This window comes from Pseudochaenichthys georgianus, unplaced genomic scaffold (genome assembly GCF_902827115.2).
Source record: "Pseudochaenichthys georgianus unplaced genomic scaffold, fPseGeo1.2 scaffold_167_arrow_ctg1, whole genome shotgun sequence".
NCBI lineage: Eukaryota > Metazoa > Chordata > Actinopteri > Perciformes > Channichthyidae > Pseudochaenichthys > Pseudochaenichthys georgianus.
The window spans coordinates 84,188-109,074 of record NW_027262480.1 but is presented as its reverse complement, the minus strand read 5'-3'; positions in this window follow the sequence as shown (position 1 = coordinate 109,074).

Genomic DNA, 24,887 nt, shown 5'->3' with positions numbered 1-24,887 from the left:
AAACTCAAAATGCTAACAGTGACCATCTGAATTAGCCCAGAGCTAAAAATGCTAACCTGTTACTGCACCGAAAATCACTCCTAGCTCCCTTATTACTTTTCCTAGCTGCACATCCAACACATCGTTTATGATCGTAAGGAGACACAGAATCTATTGGTACCCATCTCAACACTCAAATGTTACAAATTCACAGAGAAAATAGCAAAAACCTAAATCAAAACATGTGGCGCTAGGTAGCCCAAAACGCTAACATGGCTTACCTTGGTCTTTGTCTGGTCAAAACTGGTCTTCAATGGCATTAAAACGATAACAACGATGGTGTAGTTAATCCATAGGTTAATATCCAATGTGACTGTGTCCCCTTTGAAATGTTCTGATAATCCATAAGCAATAAAAACTGCTTTTCCGTTTCAAGATATCAGAGCAGGGAGATCCTAAGCTCTGTAGCAAGATTGCATGAGCAGAGACACAAGCTTTTTTTTTAACATGAGAGTCTATGGGACGATTTCCGTTCGATTCTATTGGCTCTAAAGTTCAGGAAGAGATGTCACATGTCAAAATCGAGGGAGGGGGGCAAGAGATATGGAAAACCACCCAAATGGCCCCAGAAGAGGTTTATTTTGCTAAATCTGTCTAAAAAGGTCAAATATCACTTGTTTTGCATCAATCTTGATACAGGGTACTTGTTCAATCTCAATTTTCTTTAAAATAAAAAACATCTATATTGATTCTGACTTTTCTACATCCGACTCACAGGTTTATCATTACAATGAGAACAAAGATTATTAATTTAACCCTTTTAGAAGAGAAGACATAATTTGTTCTGGGAATGTCATTTTCGAGCCTGAAACCTGAAAACAGGCTCGGGGCTTAACAGGATAACTGTGCCGTCTCCAATCCTCTGTGGTTAAATGTCACGCCGCTCTCACCCCTGACTCATGTTCACTGTGACAGGGTGACATTCACCCTGCAGCCTCTTATCTCTTAATGTTCTTCTGTTATCGGCACAGAACGTGGACGGAGACAGGAAAACACAGCACAGATGCAGATAGGAACATCTAAACGAGAGAGTACAGGAGGAGATAGCAGCCACTGTCTGTCTCTTATTAAATAACTCACAGCATATTTTCTTTCACAGATTATAGTTTCATTTGTGCTGCCTTTATCTTCACCTCTCCTCACTATATGCCACCAACGCTGCAGATATAAAGGGTTAAAATAGACACACATATGCATGAGTCAACAGAGCTCCTTCTCCAACAGACTGCTCCGCTGTCACAAGGACTGATACAGGAACACATTCCTGCCCACTGCAATCACCCTCTACAATAAATCACCTCTGGCTGGAAGAGAACTCTCTGCTCCGTAGTTTCTCTTGGAATCAAACCACATTGTACATTTATATAATCTGTTCAATATGTAATATTCCATCTGTTATATGTTAAATTCAACATGTATATGTTCTACTGTCTTGTTTATTTCTTGTCTTGAATTGTTATTGTACAGTGCCGTGTCTTTTTATGCTGCGGCAACGTAAAAAGTTCCCAAATTGGGATCAATAAAGTACTTCTCATCTTATTTTATCTAATCTTATGAAAGGTAATACTAATTAACAATGAAGTGTAGTTCATAATGTGATTATAGTAGTTATTTGATAAACAAGTTAGAAAGGTTAAAAAGGCCCCCCCCCCATATATTTTGTATTTGTATGTGTCTTAAAGAAGTCATTAAAATGCATTTCATTTTAATTCTGTTTCGGACTGGCAGAAACTACTGCAACATTTGGTATGGAAGTACAGCGCCAGTATTGCCGATTACGATACCAATAGTGATCATTTTAACTTAAAGAGAACAATTCCTAAAACCCTAATTTTCAACCGTAGAGAGAGTTTGTAGGTCCATCCATCCATCCATCTTCTCCCGCTTATCCGTGGTCGGGTCTCGGGGGTATCAGTTCCAGCAGAGAGCCCCAAACGTTCCTTTCCCCTCATCAACTGGGATGCTTTTAAATGTTCCTTTGATGCAGTCAGAGCTTGGTAAAGCTGCATGCTCCCACTATGCTCCCTTTTTATGGAATACGCTGCAAGTAAAACTTTGTCGAGAGGCACTTCCTACTGTAAATGCTTTTAAAGGTATGCTACGATTAGCCCTTCATGAAACATGTAACTGTTTTACCTGATGCCATTGCTGATGTGATTATGCTTCTTGCCACTGCACAAATGGCCTTTTGTATTTATATCTGAATTGTATGTTTTTTTTGTTTAATGCCCTTGTTTTATGTTGAAACTTGTTGTGTGCCGTGTTGGTCAGGACTCCCTGGAAGAAGAAATCTTGTATCTCAATGGGACATTCCTGGATAAATAAAGGATAAATAAAAATAAAAAACAGCTCTGACTGGGGGGTCCCAAGGCGCTCCCAGGCCAGCGAAGAGATATAATCCCTCCACCTGGTCCTAGGTCTACCCCTTGGTCTCTTCCCAGCTGGACGTGCCTGGAACACCTCCCTAGGGAGGCGCCCAGGTGGCATCCTAACTAGGTGCCCGAACCACCTCAACTGGCTCCTTTCGACGCGAAGGAGGAGCGGCTCAACTCCGAGTCCCTCCCTGATGACCGAACTTCTCACCTTATCCCTAAGGGAGACGCCAGCCACCCGGCGGAGGAAACCCATCTCGGCCGCTTGTATCCGATCTCGTTCTTTCGGTCATGACCCATCCTTCATGACCATAGGTGAGGGTAGGAAGGAAAATGGCCCAGGTTGTAGATCCGTTAAAATCATTTCAGCAAGGCTCCTGGTGATATCCATCGCTCTTGGGGAATCACGAAGGTGAAATAATAAATAATTAACTACATGTAGTCTAAATATAGGAATTCTAATGTTCTTTGACAGTTAACACAAAAGTGTTATTATTATTATATACAGCCATATTTATATTTCAGGTTTGGGGTATATATATTTATAAAGGTATATTGTTGTTGAAATCATGTAACTATTTTGGCCAAAAGATGGAAAAATGTGATAGAAAACATGACGTGACTAGTGACCATCTATAAGGACAATACATCATTAATATAAAAACACCTTTACACTTCCACCTTGAACACTATCACCTGGTTGCTATCTCACATTGTATACAGGCTACACTTATTTCTTTTAAATATTGATACTGGTACTAGATGTGTATTTTGTAAATTGTAATGCGTAATTTCTATTCTTCAATATGTGATGCTTGCTTCTTCATTAATACTAAGCTGTCTTTGGCTCTGTACTTGCTGTGCCAATGTCAATCCGTGGGAAGGATCGAGGACTTTTATTCTGCTAAATGATCTATCAGAGGACTAGGAGGAAGGTTGGAGACCCTCGCCTGCAGCAGAAGTCAGGCAGATCTCTTCTTAATATATCCACGCCTCCATAACTTCTGTTTTTCACTTTTTTAACTGAACTTTACTTTGTACTACTGCACTTTTATACTGAATAATGTGCAAAACAAACCCCACGCGTCCCTACTACCGCTACTACACACACACAATGTAAATCTACAGTATCACTGCCTGTCGTATTAAAAACGCACTGGTGAGACAAACTAAAGTTATATTTATTTAAAGTTTGTTTCCATAAAACAATCTAGCAATCAACATGAGTTTAACATTGGAAGAAAAAAAGCTTCCCAAAAAAGAGTTTCAGTCTTGCAATCCACGGTTTGCAGAATGTTGCATGCATACAGGATTAGAGTACTAGAGAGCTGCTAGCTTGTAAAGGTCAGGTTATTGAAAGCGGTACGTGTTGTGGGTTTGTGCGAGAATGAGATAGAATTGGAGGATGAAACAACTTCATCTGGGGTGCAACATCAGCTAAATCTGTTGAGTTCACACAGTTCCCTAATTCTTAAGGAAAGTACAGCAGAGAGGACTCAGACCTCAGACTTCTGATTGATGTCGAGTGTTGGACTTTGCACTGAAACTCTCCATTAGACAGAATAAATCCTCTGAAGCGTCACCCTGTGTGTGTTTCCTAAACAGTATCTCTCACGACTGATTCCCGTCTCCTTTAAAAACCTCCTGACAGCAGCGTAACACTTGAACTGCCTCTCTTTTAACACGGAGATGTTCAGGGCTTCAAACCTCACTTTCTCACGCTGCGAGGGTTTTGTAGCTCCCAGTTCTCGAGGCCAAACGCCTGACAGGAGCTGACATGACAACACTTTAACTCCACATATCTGCCGTCTTCCTCTCAACCTCCAAAACAGGAAATGACTGAAGGCAAACCTGAAGGCAAAATGTGCAGATTGTAGTTTACTTTTTTGCAGAAGTTCCTAAGAAAACCCAAAGTTGTAATGGTCTGATATGACAGGAAATAAATAAAGTAGAGATAGTGCCTCAGTGAAATTGGTGTTCTATAATTAAAACACAGCCGGTGTGGTCCTTGACAAACTGAATCAAACATACAGCGTAACTCCTGCAGCAGATCGACCAGATTACGACTCATTTCTGGGGATTTGTGTGGCAGTAAATCTGGAGATAAGTCTGATTTAAATAAGCAGGCAGTGTGAGAGTTTAACATGATGATAGGCTTAAGCATGGTGTGTGTGTGTGTGTGTGTGTGTGTGTGTGTGTGTGTGTGTGTGTGTGTGTGTGTGTGTGTGTGTGTGTGTGTGTGTGTGTGTGTGTGTGTGTGTGTGTGTGTGTGTGTGTGTGTGTGTGTGTGTGTGTCAATAATGCAATAATCTGATGGTACTTGAACTTCTGTAAGAGTAAGTGTTTCGTCAGTGTCCAAACCAAACTGTATTCTCTCTAAAATCCAGCAGGGAGCGACTCCCGGTGGCAAAAATATTGAATAGAAGTCTACGAGAAAATGTTCCTAATTCTCTCTTGATCTATTACCTCAGTAAACATTTTTCTGATTAGTTAATGGCCTCAATCTCACATTTGCATGATGGACAAAATGGTCATGCTTGAATACATAAAAACAAAGATGAGAGGGTCTTTCCAGAATTGGAGGACAATTTAGACACCAACATTGTTGAAAAATGAACCTTTTATTTTATAATTTTTTTTATGTATTTAGGAAAAACAGATAATAAACCATCAAAAAAAGTGATTTGCCCAGCTAGCCATCACATGTATATTTTCCAATGAAGAATTACCCCTGTTACTCTAATTAGAGTAACAGGGTTGAAATCAATGCTAATTTGAGCTTTAACCTCAGGAAGTATTGCTAGATGTAGCATGTAATGCTACTTTCAAGGCAAGGACACACTTGGATATCTAATGCAAGAAAGATAACTTTGAAATGAATATGCTTTGTTTTGATAATATCAGTAACAGGGTTGAGTGGGTCGGAGTGCCACACTCTTTTAAGACTGAAAAGATTGTAAACATATGAAAAATAAAAGAGGACTTAGTTGTGGTCTACCCATGGCACGAGCACATGCTGATGTCACTTCCTGTGTGTCGTCTGACTTACAGTTTTTTCACTTCCTGTGCCAATCTAAAAAGGTTGAATGCATGTTGAGGGACACACCTTCTTTGCAAAATTACTGTTATTTAAAATATGTTTATGATTTAACAAATTAATTTTACCATTACAAGAGACATATATCAATAGAATAATACCAACAAAAGTAAATAAAATCCATATTTTTAACGTTATATTTGATGCAAGTTGGTCACCAAGAAGCGGGGACAAGAGAAAAATGCCATTTTAGGGAATGTTCGAGAGCTATTTAACATTTAAATAATATTTTGAAACCACTTTTTCTACAACTTTATATACATTTTGTCTCAATAAAAGTATGTTTAACACAACAAGTGCATGTTTTAGCATTTTGGGCATGGATTATTAGATTTTTTATATGGGGGACATGAAATGTCCTCCAATTCTGGAATGACCCAGAAAACAATCTGGCTGCTAGCTGCATTAGCTTACCTGCTAGCTAGCGTTGCTATTCAATTCCTGTGTTTTTGCGTCCTACACATAGACTGTATATAAAGTGTTCTACATTATGGAGTGCATGAAGTTTTCCTCCTGCATTTATTTTAGAGAAGGTGGATTCTCAGCGAGGGCTTGATATCAAAGCCCTAAAAAAAAAAAAAAAGGAAAGCCATCATTCAGGTGGGATCTCCACAGAACGATCCCACAGAGCTACATGTGAACGGTATACCCCACGTTCTCCTCTGTTTTGAAGCGTCCCCGGGGTCGTGAGGCTTTGTAGGACTCCATCTCTGAAGTGATTGACAGTCCTGATGATGGCGAGCTGTCCGAAGCTCGTCCTGAATATCAAGAAGCTCTCGACCTTCCCAAACTTCATCATCTATGTCAGACTGGCATGCAACGCAGAGATGGCAAAAGTACACACATCCTTTACTCAAGTGGAAGTACAGATACTCATGTTTAAAAGTACTCTGGTAAAAGTAGAAGTACTGACTAAACTTCTTTACTCAAGTCAAAGTAAAGAGGCTTTGAAGTGTACTTCAGTAAAAAGTACCCATAGCTAGCAGCTGCTTTAAAGAGTACCTGACCTCCCTTTATATCAATAGAACAATAATGTCATTGTTAGCTAATGAATGTTTCCATGCTGAACAACGGCAACATGACAACGTTTCCATTGGTCCCTCTTCCTTAGAGAAGACCAGGAAGTGATTGATACACGGATCGTGTTCCAACCAATAGGCACGCAGTGACTCTAAAGAATAATGACCACGCCCCAAACACACATTCAGACTAAAGGAACCAGCTCTTTGGGAAATGAGAGAAGTAGAAAGTACAGGTATTTGAGTTCAACACGTACGAAGTAGAAAGTACAGGTATTTGAGTTCAACATGTAAGAAGTAGAAAGTACAGGTATTTGGGTTCAACATGTGAGAAGTAGAAAGTACAGGTATTTGAGTTCAACATGTGAGAAGTAGAAAGTACAGGTATTTGTGTTCAACATGAGAGAAGTAGAAAGTACAGGTATTTGAGTTCAACATGTGAGAAGTAGAAAGTACAGGTATTTGTGTTCAACATGAGAGAAGTAGAAAGTACAGGTATTTGTGTTCAACATGAGAGAAGTAGAAAGTACAGGTATTTGTGTTCAACATGTAAGAAGTAGAAAGTACAGGTATTTGTGTTCAACATGTAAGAAGTAGAAAGTACAGGTATTTGTGTTCAACATGTAAGAAGTAGAAAGTACAGGTATTTGTGTTCAACATGTAAGAAGTAGAAAGTACAGGTATTTGAGTTCAACATGTGAGAAGTAGAAAGTACAGGTATTTGTGTTCAACATGAGAGAAGTAGAAAGTACAGGTATTTGAGTTCAACATGAGAGAAGTAGAAAGTAAAGGTATTTGAGTTCAACATGAGAGAAGTAGAAAGTAAAGGTATTTGAGTTCAACATGTAAGAAGTAGAAAGTACAGGTATTAGTGTTCAACATGTAAGAAGTAGAAAGTACAGGTATTTGAGTTCAACATGTGAGAAGTAGAAAGTACAGGTATTTGAGTTCAACATGTAAGAAGTAGAAAGTAAAGGTATTTGTGTTCAACATGAGAGAAGTAGATAGTACAGGTATTTGAGTTCAACATGTGAGAAGTAGAAAGTACAGGTATTTGAGTTCAACATGTGAGAAGTAGAAAGTACAGGTATTTGAGTTCAACATGTGAGAAGTAGAAAGTACAGGTATTTGTGTTCAACATGAGAGAAGTAGAAAGTACAGGTATTTGAGTTCAACATGTAAGAAGTAGAAAGTACAGGTATTTGAGTTCAACATGTAAGAAGTAGAAAGTACAGGTATTTGAGTTCAACATGTAAGAAGTAGAAAGTACAGGTATTTGAGTTCAACATGTAAGAAGTAGAAAGTACAGGTATTTGTGTTCAACATGTAAGAAGTAGAAAGTACAGGTATTTGAGTTCAACATGTAAGAAGTAGAAAGTACAGGTATTTGTGTTCAACATGTAAGAAGTAGAAAGTACAGGTATTTGAGTTCAACATGTGAGAAGTAGAAAGTACAGGTATTTGAGTTCAACATGTAAGAAGTAGAAAGTACAGGTATTTGAGTTCAACATGTGAGAAGTAGAAAGTACAGGTATTTGGGTTCAACATGTAAGAAGTAGAAAGTACAGGTATTTGTATTCAACATCGTAAGAAGTAGAAAGTACAGGTATTTGGGTTCAACATGTAAGAAGTAGAAAGTACAGGTATTTGAGTTCAACATGTAAGAAGTAGAAAGTACAGGTATTTGGGTTCAACATGTAAGAAGTAGAAAGTACAGGTATTTGGGTTCAACATGTAAGAAGTAGAAAGTACAGGTATTTGAGTTCAACATGTAAGAAGTAGAAAGTACAGGTATTTGAGTTCAACATGTAAGAAGTAGAAAGTACAGGTATTTGAGTTCAACATGTAAGAAGTAGAAAGTACAGGTATTTGAGTTCAACATGTGAGAAGTAGAAAGTACAGGTATTTGGGTTCAACATGTGAGAAGTAGAAAGTACAGGTATTTGAGTTCAACATGTAAGAAGTAGAAAGTACAGGTATTTGGGTTCAACATGTAGAGAAGTAGAAAGTACAGGTATTTGAGTTCAACATGTAAGAAGTAGAAAGTACAGGTATTTGGGTTCAACATGTAAGAAGTAGAAAGTACAGGTATTTGAGTTCAACATGTAAGAAGTAGAAAGTACAGGTATTTGGGTTCAACATGTAAGAAGTAGAAAGTACAGGTATTTGTGTTCAACATGTAAGAAGTAGAAAGTACAGGTATTTGGATTCAACATGTAAGAAGTAGAAAGTACAGGTATTTGAGTTCAACATGTAAGAAGTAGAAAGTACAGGTATTTGTGTTCAACATGTAAGAAGTAGAAAGTACAGGTATTTGGGTTCAACATGTGAGAAGTAGAAAGTACAGGTATTTGAGTTCAACATGTAAGAAGTAGAAAGTACAGGTATTTGTGTTCAACATGAGAGAAGTAGAAAGTACAGGTATTTGTGTTCAACATGTAGAGAAGTAGAAAGTACAGGTATTTGAGTTCAACATGTGAGAAGTAGAAAGTACAGGTATTTGAGTTCAACATGTGAAGAAGTAGAAAGTACAGGTATTTGAGTTCAACATGTAAGAAGTAGAAAGTACAGGTATTTGAGTTCAACATGTAAGAAGTAGAAAGTACAGGTATTTGAGTTCAACATGTAAGAAGTAGAAAGTACAGGTATTTGGGTTCAACATGTAAGAAGTAGAAAGTACAGGTATTTGAGTTCAACATGTAAGAAGTAGAAAGTACAGGTATTTGAGTTCAACATGTAAGAAGTAGAAAGTACAGGTATTTGAGTTCAACATGTAAGAAGTAGAAAGTACAGGTATTTGAGTTCAACATGTAAGAAGTAGAAAGTACAGGTATTTGAGTTCAACATGTAAGAAGTAGAAAGTACAGGTATTTGAGTTCAACATGTAAGAAGTAGAAAGTACAGGTATTTGGGTTCAACATGTAAGAAGTAGAAAGTACAGGTATTTGTGTTCAACATGTAAGAAGTAGAAAGTACAGGTATTTGGGTTCAACATGTAAGAAGTAGAAAGTACAGGTATTTGGGTTCAACATGTAAGAAGTAGAAAGTACAGGTATTTGAGTTCAACATGTAAGAAGTAGAAAGTACAGGTATTTGGGTTCAACATGTAAGAAGTAGAAAGTACAGGTATTTGAGTTCAACATGTAAGAAGTAGAAAGTACAGGTATTTGGGTTCAACATGTAAGAAGTAGAAAGTACAGGTATTTGTGTTCAACATGTAAGAAGTAGAAAGTACAGGTATTTGGGTTCAACATGTAAGAAGTAGAAAGTACAGGTATTTGAGTTCAACATGTAAGAAGTAGAAAGTACAGGTATTTGAGTTCAACATGTAAGAAGTAGAAAGTACAGGTATTTGATGTTCAACATGTAAGAAGTAGAAAGTACAGGTATTTGTGTTCAACATGTGAGAAGTAGAAAGTACAGGTATTTGTGTTCAACATGTAGAAGTAGAAAGTACAGGTATTTGTGTTCAACATGTAAGAAGTAGAAAGTACAGGTATTTGAGTTCAACATGTAAGAAGTAGAAAGTACAGGTATTTGTGTTCAACATGTGAGAAGTAGAAAGTACAGGTATTTGTGTTCAACATGTAAGAAGTAGAAAGTACAGGTATTTGAGTTCAACATGTAAGAAGTAGAAAGTACAGGTATTTGAGTTCAACATGTAAGAAGTAGAAAGTACAGGTATTTGGAGTTCAACATGTAAGAAGTAGAAAGTACAGGTATTTGAGTTCAACATGTAAGAAGTAGAAAGTACAGGTATTTGTGTTCAACATGTAAGAAGTAGAAAGTACAGGTATTTGAGTTCAACATGTAAGAAGTAGAAAGTACAGGTATTTGAGTTCAACATGTAAGAAGTAGAAAGTACAGGTATTTGGGTTCAACATGTAAGAAGTAGAAAGTACAGGTATTTGTGTTCAACATGTAAGAAGTAGAAAGTACAGGTATTTGAGTTCAACATGTAAGAAGTAGAAAGTACAGGTATTTGAGTTCAACATGTAAGAAGTAGAAAGTACAGGTATTTGGGTTCAACATGTAAGAAGTAGAAAGTACAGGTATTTGTGTTCAACATGTAAGAAGTAGAAAGTACAGGTATTTGGGTTCAACATGTAAGAAGTAGAAAGTACAGGTATTTGGGTGCAACATGTAAGAAGTAGAAAGTACAGGTATTTGAGTTCAACATGTAAGAAGTAGAAAGTACAGGTATTTGTGTTCAACATGTAAGAAGTAGAAAGTACAGGTATTTGTGTTCAACATGTGAGAAGTAGAAAGTACAGGTATTTGTGTTCAACATGTAAGAAGTAGAAAGTACAGGTATTTGTGTTCAACATGTAAGAAGTAGAAAGTACAGGTATTTGTGTTCAACATGTAAGAAGTAGAAAGTACAGGTATTTGTGTTCAACATGTGAGAAGTAGAAAGTACAGGTATTTGTGTTCAACATGTAAGAAGTAGAAAGTACAGGTATTTGTGTTCAACATGTAAGAAGTAGAAAGTACAGGTATTTGTGTTCAACATGTAAGAAGTAGAAAGTACAGGTATTTGGATTCAACATGTAAGAAGTAGAAAGTACAGGTATTTGAGTTCAACATGTAAGAAGTAGAAAGTACAGGTATTTGTGTTCAACATGTAAGAAGTAGAAAGTACAGGTATTTGGGTTCAACATGTAAGAAGTAGAAAGTTCAGGTATTTGTGTTCAACATGTAAGAAGTAGAAAGTACAGGTATTTGGGTGCAACATGTAAGAAGTAGAAAGTACAGGTATTTGTGTTCAACATGTAAGAAGTCAAAGTTAAAAGTCATCAGAAAAATAAGTAGTGGAGTAAAGTACTGATACCAGAAACATGTACTTAAGTACAGTAACAAAGTATTTGTACTCTGCTACTTCCTACCTCTGCATTGCACGGCTGCATACATCAGGAATGTTTAAACCTAACACCTGCACACTCATCTGCACACTTATGTACATATATTTAACATGTTTATATAAATGCACAACTTTTTACTGTGATATCTTGTTTTTATAGTTACTTTATAAATGTTCGCTGTATTATTATTTTAATTTGTTTTCTATTTAATCTTCATTTTGACCGCTTGTGAATCCGGTTTTTAACTCTGTTGCTGTTAATAACGAGTGTCATCTCATCTGTACACACTTGTTTACGCTGCTCTGGGGTGCTACAGCGCTGGAGGAGTTCAGCTACACAGGCCGGAGCCAACCCATTTAGTGCTTTAAATACAAATAAAAGGATTTTAAAATCAATTCTGAACCGGACTGGAAGCCAGTGTCGTGAGGCCAGAATTGGGGTGATGTTGTGGCCAGTCAGGAGACGTGCAGCTGCGGTTTGGACCAGCGGCAGGCGTTTAATTGATGCCTGGTCCGTACCCACATACAGAGCGCTGCAGTAGTCCAGTCTTGAGGTCACAAAGGCGTTAATAACCCAGGTCTTTAAAAGATAAATACGACTTGGTTTTGGCCAACAGTCTTATTTTAAAAAAGCAGGATTTCACTACGGTGCTGACCTGCTTGTCGAATTTAAAAGTGCTATTGAAGGCTACTCCAAGGTTCATGACAGAGGGGAGGATGTTTTCACTTAGGGAGCCCAGAATATCAACCGGAGAGGCTGGAGGTTGGGGTCCAAAAAAGATTACCTCGGTCTTGCTCTCATCGAGGTTGAGGAAGTTTTTGCTCAGCCAGGATTTGAACTCTGTTAAGCAGTCCATCAACTGCTGCAGTGAGTTGGCATTTGCTTTGGAGGCAGCTATGTCTTCCACTAATATACATTTCTCAACGATATTGAAGTGACTGTTATTTTGTATATATTGATTGTTGTGTTTTTATTTAGGTCTTAATGTGTGCATATGTATACATGTGTCAGGTATATATTTTCATACATATTTGTATATATATTTGTTTTTGTATTCGGGATTGTGGGAAACGGTATTTCAATCTCACAAACTGAAAGATTGCCAGTGAAGTTCACTTTAACTTACACATCGTGCGTGTTTGGTGAAGTTCGTGCCGCTTCCCCACAGATTCAAACTAGTTCCTGGCACAGCGTCCTCGTCGTATAAAGGCTGACTTCTTCTGTGTGTCTGGAGTTTGTTTCTTCCTCTCAGGACTGTCTGGGTGAATAACGTCTCTCTTCAGGTGCCGGACCCGCGGGAACTCGTCGATTCAACTCCTCTTTCTCTGTTATATCTGAAGTGCTTCCGGCCCCTGAGGACGCTGCACCGATACGCCTGCTGTGAGAAGGACTTTATTGATTTTCAAAGACAGATTGATCCAATACTCCGGTGCTGATAATCTGCTGTCCCTGCAGCTCCGGGGAAAGATACCCTTGAGCTACATCTTCTCAAATACTTTTAATGAAATACAAAAACTTTGTGCTTTTGACGGATTACGTTTCGAGGGTGTGAAGAAACTTTTACAATCACTAAGTTGTGGGTTCTGTTGACCTACTTGTTTGAGAGGGGATGATGATCAACACATAATGAATACATATGGAATATTCACTTGTTTTTCAGGGTCAATGTCTAAAAGCGGGACCTGAAGAGTTCTTGCAACATAAGCAGTGGGAAAGGAGGTTATGACATCAGACGTTTCATTGTTCCTTCATGCTATTATCCTGCTATCTTCTGTCGGTGTCATGCATTGGTTGCGACGGTCCACTGATCTGAAATCCCATTGGTCTGAAAAATGGCCAATTGTACAGAAATCACATATCCATTGTTCTTCTTGCAACAGAACAACTGACAGACAGTGTATGTCCCGCCCTACTCTTCCTCTGATTGGCTTAGCTTGATATCTTTACCTTCATCCGAACCAATGTCATGTCAAGTCCTCATGCCAACACTTAACCAACAAGCAACAACAACTAACCAATCAGAGGCAGAGCAGGGTTCATGCCTCTGACATGGTGGAAATAACTTATTTTTGCATTTGGTTTCTGTTTGTTGCCTTTTTCAGATGTATGGGTCTTGGAAACAGATGACTTTCATTTGAAGCGAGGGTATAGATAGATAGATAGATAGATAGATAGATAGATAGATAGATGGATGGATAGATGGATAGATAGATAGATGGATAGATAGATAGATAGATAGATAGATAGATAGATAGATGGATGGATAGATGGATAGATAGATAGATGGATAGATAGATAGATAGATGGATAGATAGATGGATAGATAGATAGAGAGATGGATAGATAGAGAGATAGATGGATAGATGGATAGATAGGATAGATGATAGATAGATAGATAGATAGATAGATAGATAGATAGATGGATGGATAGATGGATAGATAGATAGATGGATAGATAGATAGATAGATAGATAGATAGATAGATAGATAGATGGATGGATAGATGGATAGATGGATAGATAGATAGATAGATAGATATAACTTTATTTGTCATTGTACAAGTACAACGAAATTACAACAGACTCAAGGTGCCAACACGCAACAACAAGACAATATAAAAACAACGAGACAATATAAAAACAACAAGACACAATAAAAACAATAAATGGGACTTAAAAAAAGGGAATATGTACATAAATAAATAATAGATAAATTAAATTGCACGATTCCCCTCGTATTGCACGGAAGGTTTATATAACTTAAATATCAGCAGCGTTTAGTGCACATATGGTCCCTGGGAAAGAAACTGAACTGGTGAGTCTGTTTGTCCGGGAAGACATGGTACGGAAGCGCCTGCCTGAGCGCAGCCGTACGAAGTGCTCGTTACCCGGGTGGTGTGGGTCCTTGAGGATCTTGACTGCCTTCTTAAGGCAACGAGAGCTGTACCTCCAGGGAGGGGAGGGGGCGACCGATGATCTTCTGGGCCGAGTTGATGACCCTTTGGAGCGCACCCCTCTCTGCGGCCGTGCAGCTGAGGAACCACGCAGATGCAGTCGGTGAGGATGCTTTCCACGGCCAGCGGTAGAAGGACACAAGCAGTAGTCGGGGGTTAAACAGAATAAGTTTGAGCTTCCCAACACTAAAGTGTGAAGGTACACCAGTCTCTGTGATGACCGATGAGGGTACATCCTCTTTTTACTTTTATCCGCTCTGTAACTTTGCTGTAAATGTTCCCGCTGTGGATTTCTGATTTCTGAAAACGAACAACATTCAGTCCTGAATAGACTTAACTTTCAGGAGAAAATAATACAGATGAGGTTCAGCCATGCAGAGGGACAATGAGTACACACACACACACACACACACACACACACACACACACACACACACACACACACACACACACACACACACACACACACACACACACACACACACACACACACACACACACACACACACACACACACACACACACACACTGTTTCTGCTCTACTTCTCTGTCTCCTGCTCACAGTCTGGAGTCACAGGAAGGTCACGGTGATTCACTTTTTATTTGGAGCATCATCAGCAGCACGTCCTCCTCCGGTGAGACTCACACACACACACACACACACACACACACACACACACACACACACACACACACACACACACACACACACACACACACACACACACACACACACACACACACACACACACACACACACACACACTGATGTATCCTTTCTTCGCCCAAACCTGTTTAATTTACTTTGGGCTTCTTGACAAGTTCTTATCTGTTAAACACCTGGGAGATTATTCGGGGGAATTTGGGCATCTTCACAAGCTTAGCGTGTGAATCACATTCTCCTTCTCTCAATCATTGCACAGTGATTTAGCATATTAAGCTGCAGGTAACCATAGAAACAGTGATTCACACCGTCGCCTGTTAACTCAGAAGTGAAATTAATGTTGTCAAAGTGACAAACTTTAAAAAAATATATATATATATTTTAAAAGTTTGTATATAGGCCTACATATATATATATATATATATATATATATTTTAAAAGTGTGTATATATATATATATATATATATATATCGGACAAATGAAGCGAGGTTTTCCTGCTTAATGTTCAACGGGGACCAGGCAGATTGTGATAGTTAGAGAACGATAAACATTGCTACAGGTGTTTGTATACGTCTATTTATATATATATATGTATATATATATATATATATTAGGGCTGTCAAACGATTAACATTTTTAATCAGATTAATCACAGCTTAAAAATTAATTAATCAGATTAATCACCATTCGAACTATGTCCAAAATATGCCATTTCTTTATGTATATTGTTGGGAATGGAAAGATAAATGAAAGCAGGCGGATATATCCATTTAACACAGTATGTATGTTTATTATAACATTGTTCTGCATGTCAAAATGAAAGACAAACCACACACCTATCAATCATCAAACCGTGGGGTCTTAATTCATTACGTGTTGATTTCTATCAACGGGGGAGTACTTCAGGAAAGTCGGCAGAGGGGGGGGGGTTGCTAGTGGAGTACTTCGTGACCACACAGTGTTTTAGCGCAGTTCTCCAGTGAAGCGGGGAGTCTCCCTCGTTTTGTCACAGTTCCGTTGTACAGACCGACGTTAACAGCAGCCTGTCTGTGCACACGGAGACCGACTCTGTCGTCCGGTGATCTAACCGCCTTCTGGAAAAGCTTCACAAGTACGTCGGTACGCAAATGCGCTTTGTGACACAAGGGACGGTACGCATTTCAGATTACGCACATACCCTGCGTACCAGGCCCGGACTGGCCATCGGGAGGACCGGGAGGTTTCCCGATGGCCTGGCCTGTTAAGTGGCCTGCTGGCCTGAGGATTTTTTTTTTTATAGGTATGTATTGTGAACGCAACGCTGCGCAAATGTGGGTCTGACTCTGCCTCACAGAGGGTGACCGGCTGTCTACATGATGTGGCCTGCCCACATGGCCACTTTAATACAGATCATACTCGATTGGTCTCTGTGTGTCATTCAAGCTCGGGAGGGTGTGTGTTATGTGTGGCGCGAGCGAGTGAGATAAACCGCGCGCACCGGTTACGTGTATTGTTGTTGTTGTTGTTGTTGTTGTTGTTGTTGTTGTTAGCATCTGGTGCTAGCTAGCTGCGCTAACGGATATAAGGAGCTGTTTCAACAACAAGGTGGAGGAGAGAGTCCTCTGCTGTCAGACTGAGAGACTGATAACTACAGCTCAGGTGAGGTAAAGGACTCTCCGAGTGTTTAGTTTAGTGTTTACTCTGTGGGTCTCAAACGGTTTGGTCACCATTTATGTAAACACATATTTCCATTTGAGGGGGGAGTGATTAGTAAAATATGCATGAATAATAAATAAAAAAAACGTTAACTAGGTGAAAAAAGGTAAGATAAACTATTAAAACTTGTTGAGAGCTAAAACTAGTCTTTGCTGCTGCCTCAAAGAGGAGCAGGGGGAGAGGAGGGAGACAGGAGAGGCTGATTCAGGAGCACAGACACACTCACAACTATAAATGAAACAAAAACAAATAAATAAACAAGTTTCAATGTTTTTTCATATTGGATATGGGATGTTATTGGTTATGGCCATGTCATTATGATTTTATGATTATTTAAATGTATACAGTTATGTTTCATATGGGTGTAGTCTCTTTATTTCCCCCTCAAAATGCACCAGATTGATGCATTTAAGTCCAACATTAAAAAACAAATCTTAGCGGGGGAGCATGCCCCCAGACCCCCCTATAGGATTTGAGGTCCACCCCCACTTAAAATATGTTCACATAGGTTCCTAAATAGATTTGCAATTATTATTATTATTTTTTTAAATAGTAACCCATGTCCATATGTTTATTTTGGGGTAGTAGATTTAGAGCGCTATCACTATGGGCAGCAACGCTGTAAAAATTGACAAATAAATCCAGCAAAATGGCACAAAAAACTGGTAGTGGCCTGGCTGGGTGTATAATTCCCGGCCTGACTTATTGTCCCAGTCCAGCCCTGCTGCGTACCAGTTATGTGCACCCCTGTACCAGAGCCATATTATTACTATTATATGGCTCTGCCCTGTAGGCTACTACAGCAAGAGTATTCTCCGTCGGGACTTCCTGCAACAACACCATGCCGTTATCAAAGATGTTCTATTGAGAAGACGATCACTACGTGACAAAAGTTTTCAAAACCGTGGCTACTGAAATCAATCTTACTAACTGCTGTCTGTGCAATTTACTCCGCGCGAGTTGGCAGACTTTATTTTGCTTACTTTAACATCATGTCTCATGGTGGGGCTAAGCCATTTCTTGGTATGGGTGTAGCCTACCCCAGCCATACCCTGGCGCTGCCACTGGTGGCACGTATGGGGCGGGCCATTCTGCACATGCGTTAAATGCGTTTAATATTTTAACGCAATTAATTCAAAAAATTAATTACCGCCGTTAACGCGATAATTTTGACAGCACTAATATATATATATATATTTAAATATATTAGTTATCTACCGTTGATATTATTAAGCTGTTAGTAATACATGTTTCCAAAGCGCCTGCTCTTTTTATAAATGAACTGCAAGCAGACAACGTACAAGCCCATTGCTCAATATGTCCTTCCTGTCATGGACACACTTCCTGTAGACTATATACATGTGCATTGCATGGTGTCATAGTCATAGTCTAACAATATATAACGTCAGAAAGATAATCTGTCCCTTTTAAGTGAATATATTTTAGTTCATAAGAACATTATTTTGATAATATTGAATTTACTGCAAAACATTGATTTCCATTTAACTAAATATGTTTCGCTTGTTGACATGATTGCGGTCATGCTAGTGATGTTAAGAACAGAGCGAAGCACCAGAAGGGAGACAAAGTTAGCAGCTCATTCGGTGCTTAGATTTCCCCCAGGGCCTTTTTGTTCTTGCCCTGCAGTGTCAATGTAGTGTTATCCTTTCCTTGTTGAGAGAGAAAGCCGAGTCACCTTTACTGATAAAAGGCTATATGCATTATGCATCCATTTGGTCTACGAGCAGAACCCCTGCTGTATCATGTATTAAATAAATGTAAACCAGGTTATGAAATAGCTTCAAACCCATGCTAACCACTCGGATCAAAAGCAATGTTAGAGAGAACGAACAGTCTTTACATACAACAGTTTTCTCTGCATTGCAATGCTTTGGGCGGCGGTTATAGTCGCTCTCCTTTCAGACTGCAGACAACTTGCCATCTGGAGCGAGGGAGGATGGCTGGAGGCAGAACATGCACCCCCTCCTGGAGCTCATTCCCAACAAATATAACTTTGAGTGTTTGGACGGGGAACAGGCTGATGGTTTAAAACACATCCACAGACAGATTAAAGCAGCAGAGTGCAAGATGCTGATGATTAAGGCTATCAAAGATGTGAGTGTTGATGTAGAGTTGATTCATTAAGGGAAGTATTGCCATCTGAATCTCCCTGATGAGCTTTTCTTGATCAGGGATCCGTATTTGAATTCTGGTATGAATGTGTGCACTATTTATAAAGGTTTATTTTATAAAACTGCAAAGTAAACACCAGAGGTTTCAGGGGATGTGGTACTTCTATGTTTGACCCTGAAGGCAGCATGTGCGTGCTCCCTCCATAAATATCCCATGGTATTTTTCCATTGGATTATTGCAGAAAATAATTTCTGTCTCAAACAAATGTTTATGATACGAACACGTTTAGTTCAGCAGGATAATCTCTACTCTCTCTAACAATACTTTATGATTTTAGAAGTACAAAGCTAATGTTGGGCTATAAAGGAACTACAGCACGGTCACATGACTTCACGTCACCACCGCTAAGCTAAAGGCGGCTAATGTTGGGCTATAAAGGAACTACAAAACGGTCACATGACTTCACGTCACCACCGCTAAGCTAAAAGTGGCTAATGTTGGGCTATAAAGGAACTACAGCACGGTCACATGACTTCACGTCACCACCGCTAAGCTAAAGGTGGCTAATGTTGGGCTATAAAGGAACTACAAAACAGTCACATGACTTCACATCACCACCGCTAAGCTAAAGGTGGCTAATGTTGGGCTATAAAGGAACTACAAAACGGTCACATGACTTCACGTCACCACAGCTAAGCTAAAGGTGGATAATGTTGGGCAATAAAGGAACTACAGCACGGTCACATGACTTCACGTCACCACCGCTAAGCTAAAGGAGGCTAATGTTGGGCTATAAAGGAACTACCGCACGGTCACATGACTTCACGTCACCACCGCTAATCTAAAGGTGGCTAATGTTGGGCAATAAAGGAACTACAGCACGGTCACATGACTTCACGTCACCACCGCTAAGCTAAAGGTGGCTAATGTTGGGCTATGAAGGAACTACAGCACGGTCACCTGACTTCACGTCACCACCGCTAAGCTAAAGGTGGCTAATGTTGGGCTATAAAGGAACTACAAAACGGTCACATGACTTCACGTCACCACCGCTAATCTAAAGGTGGCTAATGTTGGGCAATAAAGGAACTACAGCACGGTCACATGACTTCACGTCACCACCGCTAAGCTAAAGGAGGCTAATGTTGGGCTATAAAGGAACTACAGCACGGTCACATGACTTCACGTCACCACCGCTAATCTAAAGGTGGCTAATGTTGGGCAATAAAGGAACTACAGCACGGTCACATGACTTCACGTCACCACCGCTAAGCTAAAGGTGGCTAATGTTGGGCTATGAAGGAACTACAGCACGGTCACCTGACTTCACGTCACCACCGCTAAGCTAAAGGTGGCTAATGTTGGGCTATAAAGGAACTACAAAACGGTCACATGACTTCACGTCACCACCGCTAATCTAAAGGTGGCTAATGTTGGGCTATAAAGGAACTACAGCACGGTCACATGACTTCACGTCACCACCGCTAAGCTAAAGGTGGCTAATGTTGGGCTATGAAGGAACTACAGCACGGTCACCTGACTTCACGTCACCACCGCTAAGCTAAAGGTGGCTAATGTTGGGCTAGAGGTTTCTCCCATTTTTCCCTTTAAACTGTGGGTTTTCTCTGGAAGTTTTTCCTTGTACGATGTGAGGGTCTAAGGACAGAGGGTGTCGTTTTTTTTCTCATACTGATATTCTAAACAATCTGTGCTGTTGTATTTGCTGTAAAGTGTCTCTACTGTAGGCTATTTTTATTATATGTACAGCACTTTGGCTCCACCAAAAATCGTTTATAAAAGTGCGATAAATAAAACTTGATTTGATTTGATTTGATAAAGGAACTACAGCACGGACCACCCTCCCCTCGAATATTTATTATAAAATAAATCATAGGTTAGCATGCTGTGTGGCTAACTGCTGCTATCCAACCACCTGTTAACATCTCCTGCTAACCTTTCCGAGTGCATTGTGAAAGCGCTGGATGTTAATGGTGAAGCTCTGCAGGCTGAAAGAAAGCTTTTTTCTTTTATTGGACATTGTCAGGGGGTCCTTTGATTTTTTTTGTCCTTTTTTCTCCACACATGGATTTTCTGAAAGCCGTCCTTCACGTCAGCGTGTTGTCGCTGTGCCGGAGCAGAAAGGTCAGGCTGGATCTCCCACGATGCCTCCGATGAACTCTTTCCAAACAATACGGACGCAGCGCCGCACACACAGCCTCCAAAATGTCAAAACGTTTTCTCCACATGTGAGGGAGAGCGAAGAGAAGTAAGTGAAGAGGATTCAGAAATATCTCTCGGTCTGTGGAACAGCCTCCCAGTGCTCAAATGTGCTAAATAATTCAATAAAGATTGATTGATATCTGAAATGCTCAGTCTATTGAACATTGTGTATGTGTTTTTATATGTCTCTACTTATTGTTTATTTTGTAAATTGTGTAACTTTTATTATTATAATTGTTTTAATCTTTAATACTTTAAAGGAGACCTATCATGCTATATTTGAATAATATATTGTAGGGCCATACCTATATAAAGGTATATTTATACGTTTATTTTTCAAAATACCAAACAGATCATGCATTTTAGCCATGCCTCATTTTGCTCTATTTTCCTCTCCTCCATCCCGTCTTTGATGCAGCTGACCACGCCCCCCTGCAAAGGCCGAGTTTCCAGCATGTTCAACACACTCTCACTCCCTAAGCGTCCAGGAGCGACGTTTGGTCAGTGTCCGTGGCGTCCAATTGTGACGCTCCTAGGCTCCTTCAGCGTCATAAAGGGACGCAAATAGCTTTCAACTGATTGCAATGTATTCCCATCTGCGTCGGGATTTGACGCTCATGGAAGCACGGCATTCGTTTGAGTCGGCTGCCCTTAAAGGCAATGTGAGCATCCATTCCCATTGGATAACGGAGAATTGTACACCTGGAAGTAAGTATTCCCCTTACTGTCGATTGATTTTACAGTGATATCTGCACTACTCATCGACTAAAAAACACCAGATTATCCTTGTTAATTACACAACATTGATTGGTTTAAATTGTGTGCAATGCTTTTGTATTTTTCCCCTTCGATTCGGAGAAACAAATATTTTTTCGGAGTAAAGGATGGCAGAAGACACTACACTACCCAGAATCCCCAGCTATCGTTTGGACTACACCGTGGTGTAGAGTTGGCCATATAGGCGGAGCTCCTCGTCAGTCAGGCTATTTTCAAATCTGGATCAGTCTGGATCAGATCCGTTGCAGCCCCGTTTTTAGAGATTTGGGTATGGAGGAAAAGAGAGAGGGTTGTTTTCTGACACTTGGTGACTTCCCTGAGTTCACCGGGGACACATGTTCATGTATGAAAGACGTACAAAAGCGCATTTTGCATGATAGGTCCCCTTTAACTTTATTAGAGAAGCATGCATTAAACAAATAGTAAAGATACAAAATATAAAAGAGAAATTCCACAATTTACAAAATACACATCCTGTGACAGCTCTGAGATATCAAGCCCCTAACGGTCAGTTATTATTATATTGAATTCCAATTAATCCCACCAACTGGGTGTGGCTGTTGATGCTGAATTGCATATGCCCGATTTATGCAAATGACCACGTTTCACACTGAATTACACGCTCACTTTTCGGTTTATTTTTACATATCTATGTTTAGCGGTGGGAAAAGCGGCGAAAAATAGTTTGTGAATTTGCTCCTGAGGAAGTGAGAGAAGGTCGCGTTGATTTTCCACATAATGCACCCTGCAGGTGAAGCTTATATTTATATAAAGACTACATCACATAATGGTGTAGTTTGTCCTAGAGGGATTTTGTGTTAATAATATATCACAAACACTGTTCTGTACAGTCACTCTTTGGCACACAGACATGTTCAGGGAAAGCTGGTTCGACAAACCCCTCCACTTCAAGACTGAAATACTACTTTACTAAGTAACTATTATTTCAGTTCTGCTTTTTACACAATAACAAAAACCAATTCAGTGAAGCAGTTAAAATATGCATTAATCTACACTGTAGGAACCAATGTTTGTTCATTCAGGTTCCACAAACAGTTTTTGACCACACACAACTACACGCGCACACACACACACACAGCTACACACACACACAAAGCTACGCACAAAACGGAGCACATGTAACGGGTCACAACCTTAAGCGACCTGTTATCGATCAGGAAACGACAGCGAAGCATCTGGGTGTCTTTTCTGGCATTTATTCCTCAGCAGTGCTCACTGTACCTGAGAACAAAAACAATATTCTCTTCACATCCGCGTTGCACATCTTTACAAAAGAAAAGAAAGAAAAGTCAGAAAGTGTTGTCATGTAAACAAAGACAATGACGCAGATTTACTGAAAGGAGGGGAGGCAACTATTTTAAATAACTATAGGCCAATCTCTAAATTGTCAGTTCTGGCTAAGGTGCTTGAACGCTTAGTCAATCAATCAATCAATCAATGTTTATTTATATAGCCCAATATCACAAATGTTACATTTGTCTCAGTGGTCTTCACAGTGTGTACAGAATATCAGTATGACAATACGACACCCTCTGTCCTTAGACCCTCACATCGCACAAGGAAAAACTTCCAAAGAAAACCCAGTTTAAAGGGAAAAATGGGAGAAACCTCAGGGAGAGCAACAGAGGAGGGATCCCTCTCCCAGGACGGACAGACGTGCAATAGATGCCGTGTGTAAATTGAAAAGATAATACATTTGCAACATAGGTAGTCCAAATGTTTGGAAATGCATGTGTGTATAATAGGAAGATGAATCCACGAGGATATCCATCCAGGACCTATGATCCAGGACCACAGCCACGACTCAAGATCCAGCGCTCGCGATCCAGGACACAGGACCGCAGGATCATCCATGACTCCGGATCCCAGCGTATATAGACACCAAAAAGAAAGACATTTGGGGAAGCTGGGTTAATCGGAACATGAGTGTACACGGGTATAGACAGAGAGAAGGAAGAAGTAAGATGTCCCCCGACAAACTAAGCCTATATCAGCAAAACTAGGGGCTGAATCTAATCAGCCCTAACTATAAGCTTTATCAAAAAGGAAGGTCTTAAGCGCACTCTTAAAAACGGATAGGGTGTCTGCCGCCCGAACACAAACTGGAAGCTGATTCCACAAATGTGGAGCTTGATAAGAAAAGGCTCTGGCTCCCATTGTACTTTTAAAGATTCTAGGAACAACCAACAACCCTGCATTCTTGGAACGCAATGCCCTAGTAGGACAGTAGGGTATAATGAGTTCTTTAAGGTAAGATGGCGCCTGCCCATTAAGGGCTTTGTAGGCGAGAAGAAGAATTTTAAATTCTATCCTGTGTTCTATAGGGAGCCAGTGTAAGGCAGCCAGAATAGGAGTAATGTGGTCCCTTTTCCTAACTCTGGTTAGTACACGAGCCGCAGCATTTTGAATCAGCTGAAGCGACTTGATTGACTTCTTAGTACTCCCTGATAATAGAGAGTTACAATAATCCAGCCTAGAAGTAACAAATGCATGGACTAGTTTCTCTGCATCGTTTTGAGGCAAGATATGCCTGATTTTTGCAATGTTACGTAGATGGAAGTAGGCGGTCCTTGAAATTGATTTTATGTGGGCGTTAAAGGATAAATCCTGATCAAATATAACACCAAGATTCCTTACAGTCTCACTGGAGGCCAAATTAATGCCATCCATAGTTAGTATGTCTTTAGATAATTTGTTTCGTAGATTCTTCGGGCCAAGTACAATAACTTCAGTTTTGGTCGTGTTTAACATCAAAAAGTTTAAGGTCATCCACGTTTTTAAGTCCTTAAGGCAGTCTTGAATTTTATTTAGATGATTAATTTCATCAGGCTTGATTGATAAATATAGTTTGAGTATCATCCGCATAACAATGAAAGTTTACAGAATGATTCCTTATAATATTGCCTAACGGAAGCATATATAATGTGAACAAAATAGGTCCGAGCACTGAGCCCTGTGGCACTCCATGGCTAACTTTGGTTTGCGTGGAAGATTCATCGTTAACACGTACAAACTGAGAGCGTTCAGATAGATA